Raw genomic sequence first — 12,201 nt, 5'->3', positions numbered from 1 at the left:
AATTTCATCAGTGAAATTATAAAGAGTCTGAATTTTTTTTACAAAAATATTTCAAACTATAGACTTTCCTCATCTTAGGGAAATTACACTTTAGAAAATGATGTGAGTTTTTTTTTCATGGTTTGCCGTTTGTCACCCCAAAGTAGGTGGTAGGTGGTGTTTATTCCGGGGCAAAGCTACAGTGCACACAGAGTGGCCTCACTTTGCTCCAGGGGGCAGAGAGAGCCAGAGATCCTCATCTCCCCGGGAACTAGAAGCCTTCACTCCCGTCGCCCCTCAGCCTTTTAGTCTGCAGAGGCCGGCAGTGACCTCTAGTGGCAAAGCTGCAGATTGCTTTTTCCTTCTGAGTCAGGACACCCACCTGACTCTGAACTTTTGCCTTCTGTCTCATGGCTTGCTGTCGCTCCCCCTCTTCGTGGGGGAACGACACTAAACCCTGCCTAGGCTTCATATCCGAGTCACAGCACCATTATGTCGTTCCCCCTCTTCATGGAGGAATGATACAGGACCCTGCGCTGTTCTTTTGTCTGCTCGGCCCTCCCCGGGTTTGCTGCTGGTTCTTCCCGGGTTGGCTACCGACCCTTCCACCTCCGTGGAAGGGCGGTTCCCCCTGCCACTTTCCCCACTTCCGCGGGGGAGCGGCACACCGCTGGCCGGCTCTCTCGGGGGCTGCTCAGATGTTCCTCAGGTGTTCCCCCTAGATGTTCCTGGTGCATGTTGTCTCTCTCCTCCTTTATAGTCCTCTTCCACCAATCCCAACTCTGCTACCCACACGCCGAGTACGCTGCTCTCCTCCAATCAGGAGCAGGTCCTACAGTTTATTGGTTGAACTGGAGGCAGCTGTGTAGAAGCTGTTTCCCTTCTCAGCGCCATATTGTGGGAGAGCAGATGCATAGAATAAGTCTTAATTCCAGTAACTTAGTCTAGTCCGAGTTGCTCCCAATTGCTCCCCACAGATCCCCCTTTCTTTTTATTTTTGGCGTTGATACGCGCCTGTCTTCGGTGCCCCGTGGCACACACTCTGCTCTGCTTGCTAGAGTTGCCCACAGGCTCTTACAAGCCCTACCAATCAGGCAAACCGAGTCCGGGTCCTCTCTTCACCATATTGTGAGGAGGTTTTTAGGCGCTGATGCGTGCCTGTGTTCGGTGCCCTGCAGCGCATGCTCTGCTCTGCTAGAACTGCCTGCAGGTGCTTACAAGCCCTAGCAATCAGGCAAACCGAATCCAAGCCTTCTCATTGCCGTATTGTGGGGAGACTTATTGGTGTTGATAACGTGCCTGTCTTCGGTGACCTGCAGCCACCCACAGGTGCTTATCGTCTTACTAATCAGGCAGACCGAATCCAAGCTCTCTCATTGCCATGGCGTGGGGAGGCCTTATTTTTCTCTATTTCTCTATCTCCGGGCATTCCTATTTCTATTTTACTTCTATCTACCAGCATTCCCATTTCTCTCATTTTACTTCTAAACTTCTGTTTCTCTTATCCCCGCGGCTTCCCGGCGCCCGCCCCGAGGCTGCTTCTCGGCGCCTCGCCCCGCGGCGGCTTCCCGGCTCTGCGCCGCTTCAGCCCGCGCTTCTCTCATCTGCGCGGGTTCCCCGGCTTCGCGCACGCTCCGCGGTCTCTGCGCCCCTTCGCGCCCGCACCACGGCCTTCGTGCTAGCCCCGCGTTCTCTCTATTAGCGCCCCGTGCGCTCTCCCCACTTGTGCCCCGCACGTTCTCTCTGCGCGCGGCGGCTTCCGTGAGTCACACAGCGTAGCTTACGTTTCCGCCACCGGTATTCAATCTAAGTTCCCTGGGCTAACCTGGCGAATTCAACCTAGCTCACGTCCGCGCCCTTCGGTTTGGCTTCCCGTCTTTTGCTCCCCGGGCTAATCTGATGGATTCCAACCTGGTGGCCCACGTCTCTGCCTCTGGTTCCAGATTTTCGCCTTTTGCTCCCCGGGCTGACTTGAAGAATTCCAAGCTGGCTTACGTCTCCGCCTCGGCCTGCCCCCGCGGCTTCATCCTCCCTAACGTTTTTCTCTACCCGGTATGTTTCCTAACTTTTCTTCCAACAATATTCCCCTCTCATTTCTCCTGGCTTCTCCCCACAGTCCGTATCCAAGTCTGTTTCTTCTAGGTTTCACTTTCACTTTCACCCTGCAGTCCGTACCTGAGTCTAAGTTTCTTCTTGCTTTCACTTTAAATCCTAACTTCTTTCCCACAGTCCGTATCCAAGTCTATGCCTAGGCTTTCAATAGCTTCTTCCGGCACCTTTTCCGTCCGGCTTTTCCCTAGGCTCTTTGCTAGTCTCTCTCTCCGGTATTTTCCCACTTCTTCCCGCTTCTTCCCTCCTAAGTTTCCTTATCCAAGTCACGGCACCATTATGTCGCTCCCCCTCTTTGTGGGGGAACGACAGCTTGCTGCTGGCTTCTCCTTTCCTTCCTACCTATGACTGCTTGGGTATCCCGGGGTGCAACCCTTAGTCCTTGTTCTTTCTCTGTCTGAAACCCCCCCCCCCCCCGGCAGGGTAGTCTCATCACTACTCTGGGGCTTGCCCATTGCTGGTAGTCTCCATCACAGGTCTCTCTCTGCACTTGGGGTGCACGTGTCTACATGTCCACTCTGCATCTCGGCTTGAGTATTTAACAGGCCCAAGTTCATCATGACTAAGGTCTCCTGGCCTGTTTGTGCTGAAGTGGTCTGATGGCACACCCCTTGGAGTCACCTTTGATCTGTTTTCTCTGGTGCACCGAATCATACTTGTCGGCAGAAAGCCTGGGCCCTGCGTCATCTCATGGCATGTGTTGCTTGCATTGCAGCAAGCCACAGAGCAGGTCTCGCTGCTGTGCCCCGGCCCAGGCTTAGCGTGCACAGTGCCCTTGGTGGACGTGAGTCAGGTCACTCCGCTCACGCCTCTGTGCAGCAGAATTCAGGCCAGAGTTCGTTCTTTTTTTTTTTTTTTTTATTTTTCATTTATTTGGGAGAGTTAGAAAAGGAGAGATAGAGAGGGAGATCTTCCATCCATTTGTTCACTCCCCAAATGTCCACAATGGCTGGGGCTGGGCCCCGCTGAAATCAGAAGCCAGGAGCTTCATCCGTGTCTCCCACTTGGGTGAAAGGGCTCAAGCATTTGGGCCATCTTCTGTTTTCCCAGGTGCATTTGCAGGGAGCTGGGTTGGAAGTGGAACAGTTGGCACTTGAACCAGCCCATAGGGGATGCCAGTGCCGCAGATGGTGGCTTAACTCACAGCACCACAGCGCTGGCCCTGACCCAAGACTTCTGACTTCATCTGCTTCCCAGGCTCTTGCACGTCTTGCTATTCTAGCAACATACCAGATACAAGGTCACCTTCGTTCTTGTGACAAACGTGCCTGGTCCTGGGGTGCATGTTCCCCCCAGAGCTCACCTGCCCTTCTCGGGACCATGTGTGGTGAGGTCTACCCCCTCCCACCCTTCTCTTGCTCCTCTGTGTATTTTTATTTATTATTTATTTATTTCTTAAATAATTATTTTATTTATTTGAAAGTCAGAGTTACATAGAGAGAGAAGAGAGAAGGAGAAGCAGAGAGAGAGAGAGTCTTCCATTCCACTGGTTCACTTCCCAAATGATTGCATTAGCCAGAGCTGAGCTGATCTGAAGCCAGAAGCCAGGAGCTTCTTCCTGGTCTCCTACACAGGTGGCAGGGGCCCAAGGACTTGGTCCATCCTCTACTGCTTTCCCAGGCCATAGCAGAGAGCTGGATTGGAAGAGGAGCAGCCAGGACTCAAACAATATGGGATGCCAGTGCTGCAGGTTGGGGCTTTAACCCGTTGTGCCACAGTGCCACCCCCCAACCCTGTTTTTTTTTTTTTTTTTTTTTGACAGGCAGAGTGCAGTGAGAGAAAGAGAGACAGAGAGAAAGGTCTTCCTTTTTTTGCCGTTGGTTCACCCTCCAATAGGTGTGGCGGCCGGCGCGCTGTGGCCGGCACACCGCGCTGATCCGATGGCAGGAGCCAGGTACTTATCCTGGTCTCCCATGGGGTACAGGGCCCAAGGACTTGGGCCATCCTCCACTGCACTCCCTGGCCACAGCAGAGAGCTGGCCTGGAAGAGGGGCAACTGGGACAGAATCCGGCACCCCGACCGGGACTAGAACCCGGTGTGCCGGTGCTGCAAGGCGGAGGATTACCCTAGTGAGCCGCGGCGCCGGCCCCCTGTGTATTTTTAATATAGTGCTTCTCTTCCAACAACATACTCTGCAGTTATGTTAACTGTTTATTGTCCATTTGCCCTCGTGAGTGAATTAATCCTCTTGCAGACTGGGGGTGGGTGAGGACAGTGTTTTGTCACTGTTCTCTCCCACATGTCTAGGACTTGGCATTGGGAAGTCAGTAATGAATTAATTTTTATTGCTGTTTAGTTTTAAGTATCTCCTTTTTAAGTCCCATGTGCCTCAATTTTTAAATCCAGCCAGGAGACTTCCTACCTTTTTGTTAACAGACTTAGTATGTTATTGCTTGTGTCCTTGTTTTGTGTTTTATGCTCAAGTACATTTTTATATAGTGTGTCTTTTTTAACAAATAGATAACCTCACTCATAATAATGTAGATTTCACTTAGTAAGTTGGTCACCTTTTGCCTTATTAACTGAAACTGTGGAGTGGGTATGTGTCCTAAATTAAGCTGCTGGTTAAGCTGCCTGCATCCCATGTCTAGCGTGCCTGGTTTTTTTTTTTTTTTTTTTTTTTTTGACAGGCAGAGTGGACAGTGAGAGAGAGAGACAGAGAGAAAGGTCTTCCTTTGTCGTTGGTTCACCCTCCAATGGCCGCCGCAGCCAGCGCGCTGCAGCCGGCGCACCGCGCTGATCCGATGGCAGGAGCCAGGAGCCAGGTGCTTTTCCTGGTCTCCCATGGGGTGCAGGGCCCAAGCACTTGGGCCATCCTCCACTGCACTCCCTGGCCACAGCAGAGAGCTGGCCTGGAAGAGGGGCAACCGGGACAGAATCCGGCGCCCCGACCGGTACTAGAACCTGGTGTGCTGGCGCTGCTAGGCGGAGGATTAGCCTAGTGAGCCGCGGCGCTGGCCGCGTGCCTGGGTTTTATTCCTGGCTCCGGCTTGCGATTCCACCCTTGCTGCCAATGCAGACCCTTTGAGGTAGTAGTGAGATGACTCAGGTAGGTAGAGTCCTGCTGCCTACATGGCAGACCTGGGTTGAGTTCCTGGCTCCTGGCTTTGACCCCAGTCCCAGCTAGCTATCGCAGGCATTTGTGGAGTGAACCATTGGATAGAATCTGTCTGTTTCTGTCTGTGCCTCTTGAATACTTTTAAGATTAATTTATTAATTTGAAAGGCAGAGTTATAGAGTGAGAGAGAGAGGCAAGGAGAGAGTGAGAGAGAATCTTCCAGCCACTGATTTATTCCCCAAATGGCCTCAGGCTGGGGCTGGGCCAGGCTAAAGCCAAGAGCCTGGAATTCCACCTGGGTCTCCTGAGTGGATGGCAGAGTTCTGAGTACTCAGACCATCTTCTGCTGCTTCTCAGGCACATTAGCAGGGAGCTGGATTGGAAGTGGGGCAGCTGGGATTCGAACGTGCCCTCTGGAAATGCTGGCGTCTCAGGCAGTGGCAATATTCTGTGTCACATTGCCAGTCCTGTTGAATACATTTTTTAAAAAATAGATGTTTAAAAAAATTGAAGTTCTGACTCTATCAGTATACTAAAACACTATAAGTGTAGATATTTGAATGTTTCTGAACCTTTCCTTTCTACTGGTATATTTCCTTTTTTTTTTTTCTTAAAAAAACTTTTATTTTGGGGCTGGTGCTGTGGTATAGTGGGTTAAGCCACTGTCTGCAGTGCTGGCAGCCCGTATGGGCACCGGTGCTCCATTTCCAATCCAGCTCCCTGCTAATGCACCTGGGAAAGCAGTAGAAGATGGCCCAAGTGCTTGGGTCCCTGCACCCATGTGGGAGGCCCAGAAGAAGCTCCTGGCTCCTGGCTTCAGCCTGACCTAGCTCTGACTGTTGCGGCCATCTGAGGAGTGAACCAGTGGATGGAAGCACTCTCTCTGTAACTTTGCATTTCAAATAAATAAAAATAAATCTTACAAGAAAAAAAAAACATTTTTTTTTAATGTGAAAAGCAGTAACACAGGAGAGGGACAGAGAGAGAGAAAGAGAGAGAGAGAGATCTTCTGTCTGCTGGTTCATTCCCCAAATGCCTACGACAGCTGGTGTGGGGCCAGGCTGAAGCCAGGAGCCCAGAACTTGATCCAAGTCTCCCACAGGAGTATAGGGACCTGCTGGCTGGCAGGGTGTGTGTTAGCAGGAAGGTGGAGTTGCAAGTGTGGCTGGGACTTGAACCCCGCCACTTCATCACAGGATGCAAGCCTCTACTTGGTATCCTTACGCCATCCCAACCCAAGTGCTCAGCCCTGCCTGGGAACTTATTATCATTTATACTGCTAATTCTCTGTCATGATTTTTGCTTTGTCGCGTTCAGGTTTCTCGTTACTTGACTTTGCTCTGTTAGTTTTGTATTCTTCCGGACAGTCTCCCACCTCTGGTTCTTGCACTGAGCTTGCCTCTCTCCACGTGGGTGGGTGCTCTTCTGCCCCTAGCATAGCGATGGCCGCTCTTGCTCCCGTGGCCTCTCCTAGGTGGCCGTGGAGGTGTCGCTCCCCTCACCGGAGCCTGTACCCCTTCGTCTGGCTCATTTGCTGGTACTGTGCACTGCTGGCTGTGCCCCTGCCGGGAGGCTGGTGGTTGCAAAGCCCTCTCTGACGACTCCTGTGAAAACTCCGCCGTGGCCAGACCGCGTCTACAGGAGCTGCTGTTTTTCCCTCCTCCCCTGGGACTGTCAGGCCGCTGCCTCTGCCTCCCCAGCACTGCCCTGCAGATCTGTTTCAGGAAAGCGTTTTATGAGAACTGGCCACGCAAGGTGGAAGGAGCACGAAGTGAGGGAGATGAGGAAAGAGGATTGTGCGAGGTGTAGGTTACGGGACCACGATCTCAGATGGCCATGGGACAGTGGGTCTCTGTGCCCTGCCCGCCTACGTGGTGAGGTAGACACGGGGAGCCCTAGGCTTTCTCAAGAAACATCAGCATTGCAGGAGTGGGCCTGTAGGCCTGACTGGGGTGGGAGGATTGGCTCTGGGATGGGTCGCTCCCATGGCTGGCAAGTTAGTCCTGCTGTTTGGCAGAAGGCCTCACTTTCTGGCCATGGGGACTTCTCCACAGCGCACCTGATCGTCTTTGTTACATTGCAAGTAGCTTTCCCCAGACAGAGTGATCCAGGGAGGAGCAAGATGGGGGCAGACACCATCCCATGTCAGAGTACCGGGGTTTGAGTCCCAGCTTCTTGCTGATGCGTGTCCTGGGAGGCGGTGGGTGATGGCCCAAGTATTTGGGTCTCTGGCAACCCACATGGGAGACCTGGATGAGTTCCAGGATCCTGGCTTTGGCCTAGCTCAGCCCTGCTGCTGGCTCAGCCCTGGCTGATGTGCATTTGGGAAGTGCACTTGCATTTCTAACAGATGGTGTCGGTCCAAGGACCCCATTTGGAGAACACTGCCCAGGGAGAGCCGATGAAAAACTTGGAAGGAAATACAGCATATTTCCACGCAGGTATTAGTATAAAAATAATGATATTTCATGTACGTATAGACATATAAATAGCTATGTTAGGTGAATGCTGAAATTTAAAGGGTAAGTGATCTAATATTTTGGAACCCTAGGCTGTAGGTATATATTCCCCAATTATCTACAGTCTTGCTCTGACTGTGTCTTGAGGCTTTATCTTTTCTTTTTTTCTTAAGATTTTATTTATTTATTTGAGAGGTAGAGTTAGAGAGAGGGCAAGACAGAGAGAAAGGTCTTCTATATGCTGGTTTACTCCCCAAATGGCCTCGATGGCTGGAGCTGGGCAGATCAGAAGCCAGGAGCTAGGAGTTACTTCTGGGTCTGCCACATGGGTGCTGGAGCCCAAGCACTTGGGCCTCTTCCACTGCTTTCTCAGGCCATAACAGAGAGCTGGATTAGAAGAGGAGCGGCTGGGACATGAACCGGTGCCCATGTGGGATGCAGGCTCTGCAGGTGGAAGCTTAGCCTGCTGTACCACAGCACTGGCCCCGAGTCTTTTTTTTTTTTTTTTTTTTGACAGGCAGAGTGGACAGTGAGAGAGAGAGACAGAGAGAAAGGTCTTCCTTTGCTGTTGGATCACCCTCCAATGGCTGCCGCTGCAGCCGGCGCACCGCGCTGATCCGATGGCAGGAGCCAGGATCCAGGTGCTTTTTCCTGGTCTCCCATGGGGTGCAGGGCCCAAGCACCTGGGCCATCCTCCACTGCACTCCCTGGCCATAGCAGAGAGCTGGCCTGGAAGAGGGGCAACCGGGACAGAATCCGGTGCCCCCCGAGTCTTTATCTTAATACATCTCATGGCCCAAGTCCTTGGGCCCCTGTACCTGCATGGGAGACCCAGAGGAAGCTCCTGGCTCCTGGCTTCGGACTGGCACAGCTCCAGCCGTTGCAGCCAATTGGGGAGTGAACCAGTGGGTGGAAGACCTTTCTCTCTCTCTGCCTCTCCTTCTCTCTCTGTAACTCTGACTTTCAAATAAATAAATAAATCTTTAAAAAAATACACCTCAAAGCCTGTTCTCCTATGATAGAGTTCCATTAACTTACCAGGTAATTTTTTATGCCTCTACATTTATATAGTTTGTATAGTTGCTCATATTTATAAAGCATAGAGAGTTATGTATCAAGACTCAAAGCTTTCCTTCTCGATGAAGCTTCACCGATAACACCAAGTACAACTTTTCTCTTTGCAGCTCCCCATCTACCTTCCAGAGGCTTCTAGCATTGCTTCTGTGATTCTTGGTGTAGATATTAATGTTTAGGTGTGTCCCTGACCTGGTCATTCTTGAAAGCAGGATTACTCTTTTTTAAAAGATTGATTTATTTAGCCGGCGCCGTGGCTCAATAGGCTAATCCTCCACCTTGCGGCGCCGGCACACCGGGTTCTAGTCCCGGTTAGGGCGCCGGATTCTGTCCCGGTCGCCCCTCTTCCAGGCCAGCTCTCTGCTATGGCCAGGGAGTGCAGTGGAGGATGGCCCAGGTGCTTGGGCCCTGCACCCCATGGGAGACCAGGAAAAGCACCTGGCTCCTGGCTCCTGCCAGGATCAGCGCGGTGCGCCGGCTGCAGCGGCGGCCATTGGAGGGTGAACCAACGGCAAAAGGAAGACCTTTCTCTCTCTGTCTCTCTCTCTCACTGTCCACTCTGCCTGTAAAAAAAAAAAAAAAAAAAAAAAAAAAGATTGATTTATTTGAAAGGCAGGGGACAGAGAGAGTGGATTAGGGGTTGGGGGGGGGGGGGGAGACAGAAATCTTCCATCTACTGGTTCAGTTCCCAAGTGGCTGCAATAGCCAGGCTGAGGCCAGGAGCCAGGGGCTCTGCCCATGTCTCCCAACTACTTGGGCCATCTTCCTCTGTCTTTCCAGGTGCATTAGCAGGAAGCTGGATTGGAAGCAGAGCAGCTGGGGCTTGAACCAGCACTCCGATCATGGGATGCTGGTATCACAAGTGGTGGCTTAACCTGTTGCACCCCAGCACTGGCCACGAGATTTGTCTTTTACTCACCTATAGAAACTGCACTAGTTCCTGGCACAGTGGCAGGACCTCATACACTCTGTGTGAATGGAGAGATTAACATCCTGGCAGAGCCCTTGCACCCCGGTTTCTCATTTTCCCACAACAAGGAACACTAACAGTAGACATCCCATGTAGTGTTCTCTCTTCAGCCACAACACTTCAACACGACAACATATCGTGCGCTCTCCACTCTGGTCGCTGTTGCTGTGTTGTGGGAGTCACTGTCACGCAGGGATGTGGCTGTGGGCTTCTCCCAGGGGGAGGGGCAGGGCCGTGTGGGGGAGTGGTGCTAGAGAGCTACAGCCACCTTGTCTCAGTGGGTAAGCACGGTGGTACCTGTCCCTGCACAAAGCCATCCGTTCCTTTGTAGCTGCTGCTCCAGGGCACTGCTTTGCAGAGAGGGTCAGAGCCCACTGACCTCTTGTGGACGTGAGCTCCTTAAAGAGCACCTGTGTTCCTTTCTCCCCAGGGAAGTGTTCCAGTGATTATTTCTGTGCGGCTGTGTTTCTGTCCTCCTTAAAAGGTCCTGAACCTCAGGCTGCAGGCCCCACGTCCTGCTCATTTCTGTTCACAGGGCGTTGCGTTACCAAAACCACAGGTGGTTCCCAAGTTGGAGCCAGGAGAGGAGCTGTGGATATTAGAGGACGAGTCCCCAGGCCCGAGCCACCCGGGGGAATCCGTCAGTGTACGGGAAGCTGTGGCTAGGGGGACACTGGGTCTCAGCCAGGTAGTTCCCGTAATTCCAGCTTTGAGGTTTTCCAGGAATCTTTCTTTGGAGTTACCAGAACTTTGTAAGTGACAGAGTAATTGGCCTGCAGGCCCTGGATGCCTGTCCCCACCCTGACAGTAAATTCAGTCCTTGCTTGTCTCATTTAGACATTGACTACTTTTTAAAAAAGATCTGTTTGTTTATTTGAAAGGCAGAGTCAGAGAGAGAAGGAGAGGCAGAGAAATCTTCCAACCACTGGTTCATTCTCCAGTGGCTGCAGCAGCTGGGCTGGGCCAGGTGGAAGCAAGAAGCCAGGAGCTTCATCTGGGTCTTCCACGTGGGTGCAGGGGCCCTAGCACATGGGCCATCTTCCGCTGCTTTCCAGATGCATTAGGGAGCTGGACTGGAAGCAGAGCAGCTGTGACTCGAGCTGGTGCCCAAATGGATGCCAGCATTGTAGCCGGTGGCTTACCCCACTGTGCCACACAGCCTGCCTCCCCTCCCCTGCTTTAGCATCTATTTATTTGGAAGGCAGAGTTACACTCCCCCAAATGGCCACGTGACTGGGGCTGGGCCAAGCCAAAGCCAGGAGCCTGAACTCCATCTGGGTCTCTCACATAGGTAGCAGGGGCCCAAGGACTTAGGCCATGTTCCACTGTTTTCTTAGGCACATTAGCAGGGAGCTGGATCAGAAGCTGAGCACCCATCTGGGACCTAAAGTGTTATGGGTGGTGCTCCAACCCACCGCACCAAATGCAGGCCCCTACACCTTTTTCCTTAAATTGATTATAGTTGTCTTTCTTTTTGTCATGTGTTAACCTAGTAAGTATTTGGCACCTACTGTATGCCAGCCTTGCTGTGTGGTGGGGATACAGCTGTAAGGATACAGGGACTGTCCTAGTGGTGGGAGAGCCTGAGCCGTGTAGGGTTTGTGACGGTGTGCTCAGGGAAGGTCTCCTCCAGCGTCGCTCTTGGTGCTGGACGCGGAGTTGGAGAAAGCGAGACTGCGGCTTCTGAACATTGTGGCTAGATGGTGTATGCTGCACATGAACCTGAGGCTGGAGTGTTCAGGGTGTGCGGTGGTGAGCCAGGCTGGGAGAGGTCAGGGCATGACAGGGGACATGCGAGAGCTGTGGTCAGAGACAGCTGAGGTGGTCACTGTAAGCTCAGTAATCTTATTCTGAGATGGAGCCCTTAGCAGGTCATTTACTTACTTATTTATTTGAAAAGCAGAGGGAGACACACTTTTCCACCCATTGGTTCATACTCCAAATGGTTGTAACAGCTAGGGCTGGGTGTGTGTGGCAGGGACCCAGGCACCTGGGCCATCCATCATCTGTCTCGCAGAGTGCTAATAGGAAGATGGAATTGGACATAAAGCTGAAACTCAAACCCAAGCCCCCTGCTATGGAGCGTGGCCATCCCAGTGGTGTACCCGCCGTGCCAGATGCCTGCCCCCACTGGCAGGGTTTGGACAAAGCAGCACACGTTCTTCCTGTCTGTCTTCCGGCTGCTGCCTGGTGAGATGCTGACAAAGGGATGGAGTAGGTAAGAGGGCGGTTAGCAGTGGTCAGTGTGAAGACCGGGGCTCCCACCGCAGCGGGGGCCCAGCTACTTGAGTCGTGGCTGTCGCCTCCCAGGGTGTGCATCAGCAGGAGGCTGGAGTCAGCAGCAGAGCTAGGATGTGAACCCAGGTGCTCCTATATGAGACCAAGCACCTTAACTGGTATCTTTCGTTTTTTTCTTTAAAGATTTATTTATTTGAAAGTCAGAGTTATACAGAGGGAGGACAGGCAGACACACACACACACACACACACACAGAGAGAGAGAGAGAGAGAGAGAGAGAGAGGGGTCTTCCATCCACTGGTTCACTCCCCAA

Source organism: Oryctolagus cuniculus, chromosome 15 (genome assembly GCF_051225735.1).
Source record: "Oryctolagus cuniculus isolate XC-2025 breed Fujian yellow rabbit chromosome 15, ASM5122573v1, whole genome shotgun sequence".
Classification (NCBI taxonomy): Eukaryota; Metazoa; Chordata; class Mammalia; order Lagomorpha; family Leporidae; genus Oryctolagus; species Oryctolagus cuniculus.
The sequence above is the reverse complement of the archived record's forward strand: the minus strand, read 5'-3'. Positions refer to the sequence as shown.